Below are 15,096 nucleotides of genomic sequence, written 5' to 3'. Positions count from 1 at the left end.
ATACAGCCTAATTCCCACTTTCTAGTAGCTGTTCACCTTAAGTGACTCTTGTTTGCTGAGAAGTATTATCCTATCTACCTACTAGCTTGTTTTCTCCATTTATGATCTAATATAAAGAAAGATATCAGTTTATTCTACTTCCATTACTGACATAGTCTGCTGGAATTCAACTCCAAGGAGATTCTAAACACTATCACTTGTACTGTTCTGGAGCTGGGAATGTATTTTGATTTCTGAATGTCTTTAGAAAGTTGGTCAGGGAAATGTTTGTCAGCCCCCAACCTCAAATTGTTACCTTTGTAGCAGAGCAATGGTTATCCATATTTTTTTTATTAGAATAGAACCTTTGTAGTTGAATCAGAAGGCAGAAAATGGGTGAGAAGCAAAGCTGCTTCTAACCTTTTTTTTCCTGGAAATCTGTTTTAAGACGTGAAATGAGTGTTGACATGTCTTAAAACTAGAAATGGTTTTAACTACTCAATTACACCTGCCTCATGGGTAGTGGAATCTTCTTCCAGATTCTGTTTTAAAATTATACTTTCCCAAGTTTAAATTCTTATTTTTTTCTAGATAAAACCCAATGGAAAGATGAGAGAAGATACTTTAGGGACAGATAAATAGGCACCTTTTTAAACTGGAGTTCTGAGGTTCTCTTTGAGCTGTGCTTAATTTTAGTGTTTACTTATCTTGTTTTCACTGTGACTACCTGTTCTATACTTAGTATTTTAAAATTTAATTCATAAGTCTTGCAAGAGTGTATGAAGAGCAAAAACAACATTATTTATTTACCTCCCCTTAATTGCTTTGGTAGGTTTAGAGGTGAAAAAAAATTAGGAAATTGTTAGGCTATCTTCTTCATTTATAGACAAGAAAAAGTTAATGCCTTACCTGAAAACAAACAACAAAATAATATTAAAGCAAGTGCTAAAATCTGCCATCTATCACTTAATCTAGCTTGCTTCTAACTTTATCACATGGTGTTTAGTTGGCTATGTAAATTATTCTGAGAACAAAATCTGCTTAGATGCTGAGAGGTAATTGTGATGAACAAGGAGTTTGAATATACAGGAAGGAATCTCACGTGATAAGTATATATATCACATGTAGAAATCATGAGAGTACATTAAATATTATCTATATTAACAACAGCACTCTGTGGAGCATAATGTTTTCCCAATTGAGAGGCAAGGAAAAAGCTTCCCTGAGATATTCAGTTACTTTTCAAGGTCAAAAAGCCAGCAAATTCATAACCTTAATATTAATTCAAATTTAAAGAGTATGCTGATCTTCAGTTCCCATTACTAGACATTGTTTACTTCGCCAAGTCACTTGAAATTGCTGAGCCTTTGTTTCTTAGTTATCTTTTGCTGCTATAGCAGAAATACTACAATGGATGACCTTAACAAACAAATTTATTCTCTCACAGTTTAGAAGGCTAAAAGTCAAATTCAGGGCCTTAGATCTAGGGGAAGGTTTTCTGTCTCTGTTGGCTTTGGGGAAAGTCCTTGTCTCCTTTCAACATCTATGGGCCTGGCATTCCTTGGAGATCTCCATGTGTCTTGCCATCAGTCTTTCCTTGGGTCTAGGAGATTCTCAGTATAGGGACCTAGGCCCAAATGACGTCCTCCTCTCCTGGCTCTTCTTTCTTCGTGGGAGAGAGGTCCCTCTTCTCTCTGTTTGCTTCCCTTTTCTTTTATCTCTTATGAGATAAAAGTGTGACTCCAGTAAGGGTGTGACTTGAGTAAGGGTGTGACTTAAGAAAGTGTGTGACTTGAGTCATACCCTCTTGTAAGGCTGTGACTCAAGATACACCACCACATTGATCCTCATTAGCATATAAAGGTTAGGATTTTGATTACATCAGATCACAAAATGGAGGACAACCACACAATACAGGGAATCATGGCCTAGCCAAGTTGACACATATCTTGGGGGAGGGACACACTATTCAGTCTATGACACTTAGTTTCTACATTTGTGTAAAAAAAAAATATATATATATTATTACCTGTCTCACAAAATTGTTGAGAGGCTGAAATTGTGGAATAAATGTGGAAATGCTTTTAAAATCAGATTGTGCTATACAAATGTTAGATAAATTTATATCCCGTTGAAGTAGTCATCACCAGGTTTTACCATCATATTTAGTACTGAAAGACAGTCAAGCATTACAGAGTCCTGTTCTGACAAGGGGAAGATAACAGCAGGCTGAGATGAATGCTCCCTAATCCCTACCCACTCATCCATGGTTGCTGTGAATTGATAATTCTCCTCCAAATTTTCCCCCGTTGTTTGCTAGCATCAAAAATCTGATGAATGAGTGAAACTGTTCAGCCCCAAGCAACATTTATCTGTAGAGGCCCACATCTTTTCGCTTACAAAGTTGTAAAAACAACCTGCCAATATGAAGGACATAAAATATTGCCTTACATTTATAGCCAATTATCCTATACCGCAGAATTACTGACTTTGCCCATCCATGCTGATAGAACACCTGGTGGCCAGTGTTAAGTGTGGAAGTGGAGATTTTGCCAAGTCAGGATAGAATTTTAAAACAATTTGGCTTTACCTAAGGGAAAACGTTTTAAAGGTAAGGATTTTATTTTGGCTGTTTTATTGATTTTATTTATAGTTTGCCATCTTGGCTTCCATATACCTCTATGTGCTGTAAAATAATACTGTTCTTTTTAAATAATATATGTTGTTTTTATTTTGTGAAGGCAGATTTAAGCATATTAAAAAAATTGGGGGGAGTAAGGGAGTTTTTCTAAGATAATCATCTAAATCTTGTTGAAAATAATAAGATGGAGAAAAAATGATAAATGTTAAAATAATATTAGAACAAAATTTATTTTCAACTTGTGTAGCTTATTGCAAAATCTTGTGGAGGGAGAAGGACAAGCATTGTACTCTTCCTGATAGACATATAAGAAAACAGGCTTGGAGAGATTACATGATTTTCTCAGTGTCACACAGCTATATGTTGCTAGAGTCAAGATTCAAAGTGCATGTGTGGAGAGGAAGGGTATGAGTTTTATATCCATCAGTCTTTTTATATCTTTGGAGAATCTTCATTTAAATGAATTCTTTGGAAAGTTAGGAATTTCATATAACTGAACTCCCAGAAAATAAACTTTTATTCCTTTATACTACCTCCTTCAAATCTTTAATTTTGGTACTTAGAAGAAAGTTTACTAAAAATGAATTTAATAATTTCTTTACCTCTTCCTAGATGGCTTGGTGTCAGTGTCATGAAGGTCAGTGGGCTGCAATTCAATAAAGTCTTCAGAATTACATGGCAAGTGGAGGTTGTTTGCTCCTACAATAGTTGGCTTGAGTTTTTGTTTGTATATATCCACTGCTAGGGTTTTAGTTGTCCACTTTCCCATATGTCTATTTTAGAAAGTAACATTTCTCTTTTCTTTCATTTTTAACCCCAGTTCTTGTACTTGGCTTTTTATTTGTTTTCCATGTAAGGATAGTATTAGAGTTGGGGGTTTGAGGATTTTCCTGAGATTAAAATGAACACGATTTAAATTTTGTTAATTTGCGATACTGTGACTACGAGTTTATTGGTTTAAATTCCGTATTTTCAGTTACATTCTGAGAGGTTATATGCATATTTAAGAAGACTTGTTCACAATTGAGAATTTATTTCATAATATTGATGGTATGAATAATTTTTACTGGGCCTCTATGTTTAATTTTCCATATATATATGAAACCCACTACCCACTGCAGTCTAGTCGATTCCGACTTGTATATGGGATATATACATATTTTTTTTTCTGCCGTGCAAACTATTTTTCTACTAACCATGGGATTTTAATACAGAGATGTATTTGTGTACATCTGTATTTTAATACAGAGATGTATTAAAATAGGGACACTGGAAAACTGGGGTTCAGTGGTATCTTTCTGAACAATAAAAGTCATAAAGGGGAAGGAAACGATATTATATTGGTCACCAATATGGGAGTTAATTATTCTTCCCCTGAAGCAAGAGAAAGAAGGGATCCTGGAATTCTCCTTCCTCTGTATTAGGTGCCTTTGATATAAACAGATACTTTTTTTTTTTAATATGATAGTTTTATTGAGATACAATTCACATACCATATAATTTACGTATTTAAAGTGTACAATTTAATGGTTTTAGTGTTCACACAGCTGTGCGGCCATCACCACAATCAGGATTAGAACATTTGTATCGCCCAAAAAGACTTTGTACCCAATAGCAATCACTCCACATTTCCTCCAGTCCCCGAGCCCTAGGCAACCACTAATCTATTTTCTGTTTCTGTAGATTCCCCTATTTTAAACAGATACTTTTTAAGATCAGCCAGCAGAACACAGCACAACAGAAATGCCTCGGGGTCTGAAGAGGGAAGGAATGAGGTTGCCATAATGGCATCTTCCCTCATTTGACACACTAAATTAGGCCTAGAAAATGTTAGGAGAATGGACATAAATTAGAGTGGTGGCAAATGTTGATGTCTGCCCAGGAAAGGCACTGAATGTTCAAGGGTAGTAGGTAAAGAATGGGTTTTCTTATGTCTTCTAAACATCACACAAAACGTTGTGTATATCTGTAATTCAGAGGGCGGTTGGGGGACTCCTTGCTTGCTTGCTCTTTTACTTTTCTACATAAACCTTGATCCAGAATTCAGTCCCTTCTCTGGCTTTCACAAGATGTCCTATCCTACCTAGAATTTAGTGAGCCTCATAGACTTGGCTGAAGAATTTGGTGAATACCGGCAAAGACTTCCTTCAGCAATGTAATCACACGTATGACAAAGTTTCCCACTCTTGCTCACTTCCTCTTGCCCTCCTTCTACTTTCCTCCTGTAAGCTCTCAGTTTTTATGTTTTATAATGCAGAAGAACTTTCTCCTTCACATCTTGGCACTGGATATTTTTCTATCTAAAGAAGCTTTTCATAAATTTTCCATAACAACTAGATGTTGAAATGATGCAAATTTCTATTTAAGTTAAAAGAAAAAGAAAACTATTTAATACACGAGAAAGTGTTTGTGGAGAAATTCTTAGAAGTGTCAGAAACAGGGCCTTTGCTACCTAGAAATATTTCATAAAAATAAATTCTCTCAGCAAATTCATAAACATTTTAGTAGATGATGCTGTTACACATTCATGTGCAATTCCTTAAAAAATTATTATTTTTTTTACCTTTTAAATACGAAAATTTCCAAACATACGAAAGAGCACAATGAACATCACCCAGCTTTAAAAGCTATCGGCATTTTGTATACAGGTTTTATGTGTTCCTCCCCCTTTTTACTTTTTGATGATATATTTTAAAGCACTTTATCCTTAAATTCTTTAATCTGAATTTACAAAAAAGGAAAGTTTTCAAAACTGTAGTGTATTATCATTTCAAAATCATTAACAAAGATGTTTAAGAACGCATAATACCTAATACTAATACATATTCCAAGTTCTCTTCTTGTCTAAAAAATATTTGTTTTTCTTAACATCAGGATCCAAGGATCCACTGTAGGTCCATTATATCTTTTAACATGTTCCTGTTTTATATATGAAGGCTGCTAATTGTTTTATGTTAGTTGTCTGTCCTTGAAGAAAAACTGTTGAAAGCAGAATCCAAATAGAGCCAAGGGAAAGAGCCAGTTGTGAAGGATGGGGGCAGGAAAAAGGAGGTGTGTCTCAGAAAGTACAGCAAAATGCAGTGTTTTAAGGACAGCAGAGAGCACTGCTTTAGAAGCTGTGCAAATTCCAACGTTGGCTATTTTTTAGACTTAGATCTTACTTGTAAATTCTTTTAGGTCGTTTTAACTTTTGGGTTACTCTTTTCATCTTTTTTATGACTACATTTTCCAGATGTACCTTAATTATCTGTTGGGTTTCATTTGTTTCAAGGTGAATTTTGTCTTTTGAAAGGGAATATTTTTTCGATAATTTTAGGATCTTTGACAGCTAAACTGCTTTAGCAATGTTTGAATTCCCCATAATCTCATTAGTGATTCTCCTCATCCTTTTGTGCCTGTTCCAAACTTGTAGTTTAAGAGGACTTTTTCTCATATTCTCATTTACTATGCCATCTCCTTTTGTGATGAGTGCTGGGAATTTCACAGGACCCCTTCCCTCTTCGTGTTCTCTTCTCTATTACTACTGTGCAGCTGCTCAGGATGCTTGAGAAATACTGGCCATGTTCACCCATATTTTGGGTTTGTGGGGATTACTTTTTCATCTAGTTCTATTTAAGATGGCCATACATTTGTTTTGATTTTCATTTCACTCTTTTAGTTATTCAATCTGTTTATTTTAGCAAGTGTTTTAGGCAGAAAGAGATAGAAAGAGAGGGAGAGAGAGAACAAGAGAGAAAATTATTGTCATATTCTCGCCACTGGAAGATGTCTCTTTCTACAATTCATAAAAAATATTCAGACTTTGAGAACACTGAGTTGTCATTTCTGAAATTTCACTAGCATGCCCCTAGAGAAAACAAGTTCTAGTGATTGTGTTGTTGTTAGGTGCTGTTGAGTTGGTTCAGACTCATAGTAACCTTATGTATAACAAGACAAAACCCTGCCTAATCCTGCACTGTACTCATAATCATTGCTATGTTTGAGCTTATTGTTGCAGCCAGTGTCAATCCATCTTGTTAAAAGTCCCCCTCTTTTTCACTAGCCTTTTACTTTACCAAGCATGTTGTGGTTCTCTAGGGACTGGTCCTTCCTGATAACATGTTCAAAATACGTAAGGCAAAGTCTCGCCATTCTTGCTTCTAAGGAGCTTACTGGCTGTACTTCTTCCAAGACAGATTTGTTTGTTCTTCTGGCAGTCTGTGGTATATTCAATATTCTTCACCAACACCACAATTCACGGCTGTCAATTCTTTTTCATGATTACACGTGCCAAAACAGAAACCCATACTGTCCTCATTCTTTGTGTCTTTGTGTCAACATAGGAATCCTTCGAGAACACAATACCTATAAATATTAATATTTGTTTTTAATTTAAAGTTATAGTTATTCTAACAAGTTTAATATCACAATATAACTCTAGATGTAGTAACAACAGTTGCAGGAATATCGTCTTTATGAAAGAATGACTAGATTACTTTGTGCCGTTCTTTTCTCTTGATTAAGAGGCAGGAGAGGAGTGGGAGCATCTCTTGATTTTATTCATGGTGCTGGGTCACACCAGGCAAAGGGAGGTGATTGATCTGACTTCTTGGGATAAAGGTCCAATCCATGTTCTTGGTTTCAACAAGATCACTATCAGTGTTTGTATGAATCCTGTGAGGCTATGACAAAGAGTTTTCTACTATCACAGAAATTAGAGGAGATACTGGGTAACGGGAAGAAGGAAGAACAGTGGCTAGATTTAATCTACCAAATTCCCTTACTATAATACCAGTAGATTATAGCTGGTTATCAAGGTACTGTCACCAATTCCTTTCCTTGGCTACTTAGAGAGAAACACAGATACCCACGAGTCTGAGGATTGAAATAAGGAGTTGTCTATGTTTACACATGACCAAAGATAGCTAATAGATGTTTTATCTAAATATCAGCCTCAGTTTGCTACTCAGCCTAGCTTCTTTTACTACTACACTTGAATTCTTTTAATTTTCTTCTCACTTAAAACCTAAAACTCTTACTTTAATGGTATAACTGACAGGATGCAGATAGTAGGTTGAGCTTTACACCCTTGATTAGATGCACCGTTATCACTGGTTTTCTTAACTCAGGATGTACTCATATGATGCTGAGGCAGCATGAAAGGGAAGCTCAGCAGTTAGGTTTCACTTAGCTTTCTTGGTTTTCCTCAATAGCACACAGTCATTGGCTGGTAGACCCAGAAGGTCGCATAAGATGGGCCTCATTATGCCTGGAAAAAAAAAATTGCTATTGAGTTAAATCCAACTCATCTTCCAGCTCATAGTGACCCAATAGGACAGAGTAGAGGTGCCCCATAGGGTTTCCAAGCTGGTAAATCTTTACAGAAGCAGGCTGCCACATTTTTCTCCTGCGGAGTAGCTGGTGGGTTCAAACTGCCAACCTTTTGGTTAGCATCGAGCACTTAATCACTGTACCACCAGGTCTCCTTCATTATGCCTGAGGAACCCTCAAAAAGGAATCTGTCATGGATTGAACTGTCTCCCCTAAAAATATGTGTCAACTTGGTTAGGTCATGATTTCCAGTATTGTGTGGTTGCCCTCCATTTTATTATTGTAATTTTCCTATATGTTGTAAATTCTAATCTCTGCCTATGGTTAATGAGGCAAGATTAGATTATGTTAAAGAGGATTAGGGTGGGATTGTAACATCCCTGATGCAGTGTAAAGGGAGTTTCCCTGGGGTGTGGCCTGAACCACCTTTTATCTTACAAGAGTTGAAAAGGAAGCAAGCAGAGAGTGGGGACTTTATACTGCCAAGAAAGCAGTGCCAGGAGCAGAGCATGTCCTTTGGACCTGGGGTCCCTGTGCTGAGAAGCTCCTACTCCAGGGGAAGATTGATGACAAGGACCTTCCTCCAGAGCTGACAGAGAAGAGAAAGGCTTCCCCTGGAACCGAGTCCCTGAATTTGGACTTGTAGCCTACTAGACTGTGAGAGAATAAATTTCTCTTTGTTGAAGCTATCCACTTTTGGTATTTCTGTTATAGCAGCAGTAGAGAACTAAGCCAGAGTCCTTCATCAGTGCCGAAACTCCTCTACCCCTACTAATTTCCTCAGGCATCCTATTTGCTTTTTTCCTCTTTCATAAGGGACAACTGGTACTTACTTTAAAACATATCCAACATTTTTCAAGTTAATAATATGTTCAGTATCTATAGCTATATCTTCACTACTCATCTGTCAGTTTATCATACTATTGTGGCTTACGTGCAGCTATGATACTGGAAGGTATGCCACTGGTATTTCAAATATCAGCAGGGTTATCCATGATGAACAAGTTTCAGCAGATCTTCCAGACTAAGACAGACTAGGATGAAAGGCCCGGCAACCTACTTCTGAACATTAGCCAATGAAAACTTATGGATCGCAACAGAATATTATTCAATATAGAGTTGGAAGATGAGACCCCTATGTTGGAAGGTACTACACAATAACCACAACAGTGAACTCAAACATACCCATGATCATGAAGAAGGTGCAGGACCAGATAGCATTTCTTTCGGTTACAAATAAGGTTGCCATGAGTCATAGTGGACTCCCTGCAGCTAACAACAACAATATATCTCTGTCTCTACCTAAAAATCTGATTATGTCCCTCAAATAAATGTCTGAATTACCACTGGCATAATCACCCACCAAGACCCACCTGCTGATTCACTAATTTTTGTTATTTAATCTTTGGATCATTTGAATTCTTATGATGATTTGGGTTTCAGTTGGTAACGTAGATTTAATCATCTTTAAATTTTTACTGAGAATAATATGTATGGAGTTTTAACATCTTAATCCACACAGTTGGGCAATAGGCACCTATGCTACCTATGCAAAAATTTAATCCTAATTTTGAAAATGTAAATTATGCTGTGGTCATCCTAGTTACTATACATGCACAGTCTTTTGAGAGGGTGTGATTGAGGGGCAGTAGGAGGGTGTGGAGCTTGGGGACTTTTATAGATAAATTACAAAGGAAAGACAAATAAATACATATCATACAAAGGTTCTAGAAAATACCATTATTGCCTGTATTCTGTGAACTCGATATCATTTGCCTCCCTGATTGTTTCAGTGGCTTTTTATCTCATCTCTCGGTGTCCATTTCAATGGAATCCTACCCATTGCACGGGGATGAAGATATCCTCCAGTTTTTTTGCAGCAGACTATTTTATTCAGACTAAAAGTTGTATCAGAAAACAACTATATTCCACAAACATCATGAGAGATTGAATATACTAATGGATAATGACAAAACTATATATAAAAATTGAACTCTAACCCATAATCTACAGCAATCTGTCTAGGAAGCGAAACTATAACTTCTGTAGCAATCTTCCCAAAACAGCTAGGACTTGACCAATAACTGACAGCTTTCCTAATTTTTACCCCCCACTTTCAGTCAGTACCAACTGGAGAAAGCCAAATTTACTCCTCTAGCCAGTCACATAAGATGCCCCACTTCTAGTTAGCCTGCCTCCAACTTCCCCATGCCAGCAGCCTCCATCAGGGCCTATCTGAAGCCTTTCGTATTGCCCACTAGAAAGCTTTCCTACTATTCTACCTGCTTTTGAGTCTGTGGCAAATGCAAGTGATGGCGACTGACTTCCTTGTCATAAGAAGCTCTGAATAAATAGTTTTTGCTTGTTCTTATTCGGGTAGTCTCCATTAATTTTCATAATCACAAGGCAGCATCCAATAAGAATTGAAGTAACACAGAGAAAAAAAAATATTTCACTTGTCCAGCAGAACAGGCTGCTCTATAGGGCCTTTTCTGCCTCCATACCAGGATATGGCTTCATTACCTGTGGCATCCTAACACCACTACCATATTTTTTGTTTAGGACTAAGGCAAATTAGTTGAAGGCTCAACGAAGGGAGTAAAAACTGCTACCTACCCCAGGCCCATTTTCCATAAGTAATGAATCCTGAAGCTCTTCAGCTGTTCTTTCTGTGGGTATTAGAATAGAGAAAGGGACTTTATATAAAATTCATAGATATAGTCCTGGGAGAAGAGGGTCCAGAAAGAAAAAGTAAGAACTTTAAATCATTCTGATGCTTGACTAATTAACATATAGTTCCTATCCCATAGGGATTACTTTTTTTTTTTTTTAATGCTAACAAAGAGAAAAACAGAGGATTAAAAGATTACAAAGTAAAAATGAGATTTTACAGGAAGTATTTACTCAAATGCATGCAGTTTACTCGGCTGATAAACATAAAGACCTGAAGTTGTCTTGCAGATTAAATTACAGGACTGCGGTACCAAATAATTGATAGTTAACAGGGGTGTCAAATGATGGGCCTCAAGTGTCATTTCCTTCAACTAGTGATTGCTACAGCTTCCTTCTGAGAAGAAGGTCATACTCAAAAAGAATTGTGAAATTACAGTAGCTAATTGAATTTACTAAAAAAACTTAATTAAATGCTTAAAGTAAATTTTCAATCAGGTATGGAAACCATAATTGCTAAATTTGATTTGGAATGCTAATGCTGAGTGTGGATACGGGGTTCTGTTAATCTCGGTGACTGCAGGATAGTGGCATCTACACGCTGTTTATTACCTTTCCAAGAGTTCTAAAGCATTCAAGCTGAGTTTCATCTGTCTCTCTAGCATTCACTAAACATTTCATGAGTATCTAATGTGCTAAGTGCTCTGGTAGGCATTGGAGAACTCTGAGATAAATAGAGAGCTCACATTCTAATTGGGTGGACTTTTTTTGTTTTTCGTTTTTCATAATGAACTTGTGTACAGAACGCGTTGAACCTACTGGTCAGCATATATACATATATATCCCATTTAACTCTTTCTGTTGGTTTTAGCTCAACTTCCCAGCCTGTGAAGATAATTCTAAATGTAGATTTTTGTCATCCATTATATTAGCTCCTATCTCCGTTCTTCCCTCTGCTCCTACCAACTTTTTCAATCTATAATACTGATAATCATTACAGTTATATTATCCTTGCAGTAAGTGATAAACAGTTGAACAGCATAGTTTTGTGACTTTGTAGTCAGGCAGAATTTCGCTTCCTTAAATTATAATCAACGAAATGTAGGGAATATTCACCAAATTCCTTTGAGCTTCAGTTTGATCATATGCAAAGTAGGAAAACAATGTTTATCTCACAGGGCTTTGTTGGCAATTAAATTGATACTCCATTATTGTATGCCTGGTGCCTGGCACAGTATAACCTGTTGCCATTCAGTTGATTCTGACTCATAGCAACCCTGTAGGACAGAATAGAACTGCCCCATAGGGTTTCCAAGGCTGTAATCTTTCTGAAAGCAGGCTGCCACGTCATTTTCCTGTGGAGCGGCTGGTGGGATGGACCTTTCAGTTAGCAGCCAAGCACTTAACCACTGTGCCAACAGGACTTCTTTGACACAACATAGTGGCTAACTAACTAACCAACCAAATGACTATGGCAGAGGGCAAGAGTCATCCTTTTGCGTTATTGTTGATTCATTATTCAGTCATCTAAGTACTGACTCTATTCCAATATCATAGCAAATCCTAAGGATCTCAGGAACATTAAGACACATTTTCAGTTTTATAATTAAATATGAGAGACAGATCAATAAGTAAAAAGTCAAAGCAATCTTATTTATCATCAAGCATCAGTCTCAAACACAGCAGATCCTTTGCATTTAAAAAATATAGAGATTTAGCTTCATCATCTGAAGTTTACGTTCAAATTCCATAAGAGAAAGACAAAATAGTAGCTACTAACATTTAAGGAAAGCCTTCACAGCGTTTTTAAAATCTATCTTTCGAGCCTTAATTTTTTTCATTTCCCTACGCCTCCCATATGCTCTGGTTTCCAACCAAACCAACTGTTCACCATTCCGTATCTATATTATACTCTCTTGAACAAACAAATATGTCTTGGAAGAAGTACAGAAATCTGTCTTACAAGCAAGGATAGGGAGGCTTCATCTCACTTACTTTGGACATGTTATCAAGAGGGGCCAGTTCTTGAAAAAAGACACCATGCTTGGTAAGGTAGAGGGTCAGCAAAACATAACAATGACACTCAGTGAGATGGATTGACACAGTGGCTGCAATAATGGGCTCAAACATAGCAATAATTGTGAGAATGGCACAGGAAGAGGCATTGTTTCATTCTGTGTTGGCTCGATGGCAGCTAATGACAACAACAACATACCTATGTACCTTACCCATTGCTGTCAAGTCGATTCTGACTCATAGCAACCCTGTAGGACAGAATAGAACTGCCCCATGGGGTTTCCAAGGCTGTAAGCTTTAAGGAAGCAGAATGCCACATCTTTCTCCTGTAGAGCGGCCGGTGGGTTCGAACTGCTGACCTTTTTGGTTAGCAGCTGAGTGTCTTCATCGCTGCACCACCAGGGCACCTTTTGATAGCAGTAGTGGTATAATATATTTTAATGTACTTCCTATGAAAAGACAATTTTAATGTAATTAGGCATGATGCTCTCTTGCTGCAATGGTCTTTACCACAATGTTGTTGAAAGCAAAGGTGAAATTTAATTTTAAAAAAGACAGATAGTTTTGAGGCATGCTTTAAAATCTTGATTCATTTTTCTACGTGCTACCTCTGGATTATAGCTGTTTTTCCTAGATTTATTAGGGGTGGGATACACTGCCTGGTTCCTAGTAGGCACTCAGCAAATCTTTCTGAACTACATGCCTGATACAATTCTGCTGTCTGTTGGCTAGTTGAATAACTGACACATGGAATCTGCATGTCATGATTTTTAACAATTTTATCCTGGCATGGATAAGATCAGAAACCGAACAGCCACATGCTAGTGTGGAGAGGTATTCACTGCCAATTTTGTATGGAAATCTGTGATTCCCACGTTGCTCCCACTCTCTCTTCCCCTGGTTTAGGGTGCTGCTTGGGCAGTAACTGTCCCAGCGTTCATACCTATAGGATAAATGGGAAGATCTTTTGACTACCTCCTATGTCCTAAGTGCTTCACATGCTTTCTAATTTTATTCTCATCTCCCTGTGGGTGGAGATTATTATGGCCATTTTACAGATAAAAGAAATGAGGCTAAATGAGTTAATATTATTGCTCAAGGCCACACTCTTAATTAATGACGGAGCTAGGAATTGACAACTGTTCTTTTGACACAAAATATAATACTCTTTTTCCTTATAGTGCATTGATTCTATTTGAACCATAGGAAATGGAATCCTAAAAGGTTTTTTGTTTCTTTGTTTAAGTTCATCCAATCCAACCACTCACCTAATAAAGACATACCATTTACAAAATTCCTGACTGGTAGCTTCTGGTTGAACATTTTAGGGATGAAGAGGAAGATCATTATTTTACAAGTTCACCTTTTATAACCTTAAAATTATAAAGAAGTTCTTATGTAGCTAAAAGGTCCTTAAGTGGCACAAACAGTTATATCTAAAGGTTGACAGTCTGAACCTACTCAATGCCACTGCAGAAGAAAGGCCTGGTGAACCGCTTCCATAAAAGATTATTGCCTTTGAGTCGATTCTGACTCATAGCAACCCTATAGGAGTAGAACTGCCCCACAGGGTTTCCAAGGAGCAGCTGGTGCATTTGAACTGCGACCTTTTGGTTTGCAGCTGTAGCTCTTAACCACTGCACCACCAGGGCTTCCATAAAAGATTACTCCCCCCGAAAAAATCCTATGGAGCAGTTCTACTCTGTTAAACACATGGGGTCACCATGAGCTGAAACTGACTAAATAGCAATGGGTTTGGTCTTTTGGGTTTCTTATGTATCTGGATTTATAATATGTCTTCTTATTAACAGATAACAGATTATCACCTATAGGTTTTAAATGCATGCCCTCTTCTACATAGGCCTTTAACTATCAGAAAGGATAGTATTTCTGTGTCAAGCATATTGCTCCCTCTTTTTTAATTTAGAATCCATTTTTAAGTAGAATCACTCATGTTCTCAAAATTCAATATTAGTTACCATTGTTCCTGGGATGTGTGCAAGCCTTTTAATTCTTATTGCTGATCTAGAATTACTACACATTTAGACATTCTGATATGTCCACCAATGAAAATGAAGGAAAATATCGATTTACTGGGAACTTCCCCAAATCTCTTTAATCCAGACTCGCCTGCTCCTACCTTGATTATACTTCTTGGCGGTACTGAGAGAGTCTTAGATAAACAGAAGTCATCATAGAACTTTGGTATAAAACCAACTGGTGGAAAGAAAGGTGGTCCAGATGAGGCAGAATAATGGCTTGGACAGTCAGGATGGAACCAGAGCAGACTGTTAAGAGAAGTCCAAGCACAGTTTCAGAGAAGGGGCAATACTTATAATTTGTGGAAATGGTCAGAGCAAGGGACTAGATTATGGAAAAGGGAATCCAGCTTGTTACTGAACCCTTGAGAGTCATTCCCAATGAATCAGACTGCTCTCTATAAAGTTGGGAGATAGAGATATAATCCAGTGCCAAGGGCG

Source organism: Elephas maximus, chromosome 9 (genome assembly GCF_024166365.1).
Source record: "Elephas maximus indicus isolate mEleMax1 chromosome 9, mEleMax1 primary haplotype, whole genome shotgun sequence".
In the NCBI taxonomy this organism is placed as follows: Eukaryota; Metazoa; Chordata; class Mammalia; order Proboscidea; family Elephantidae; genus Elephas; species Elephas maximus.
This window is presented reverse-complemented; position numbering follows the sequence as displayed.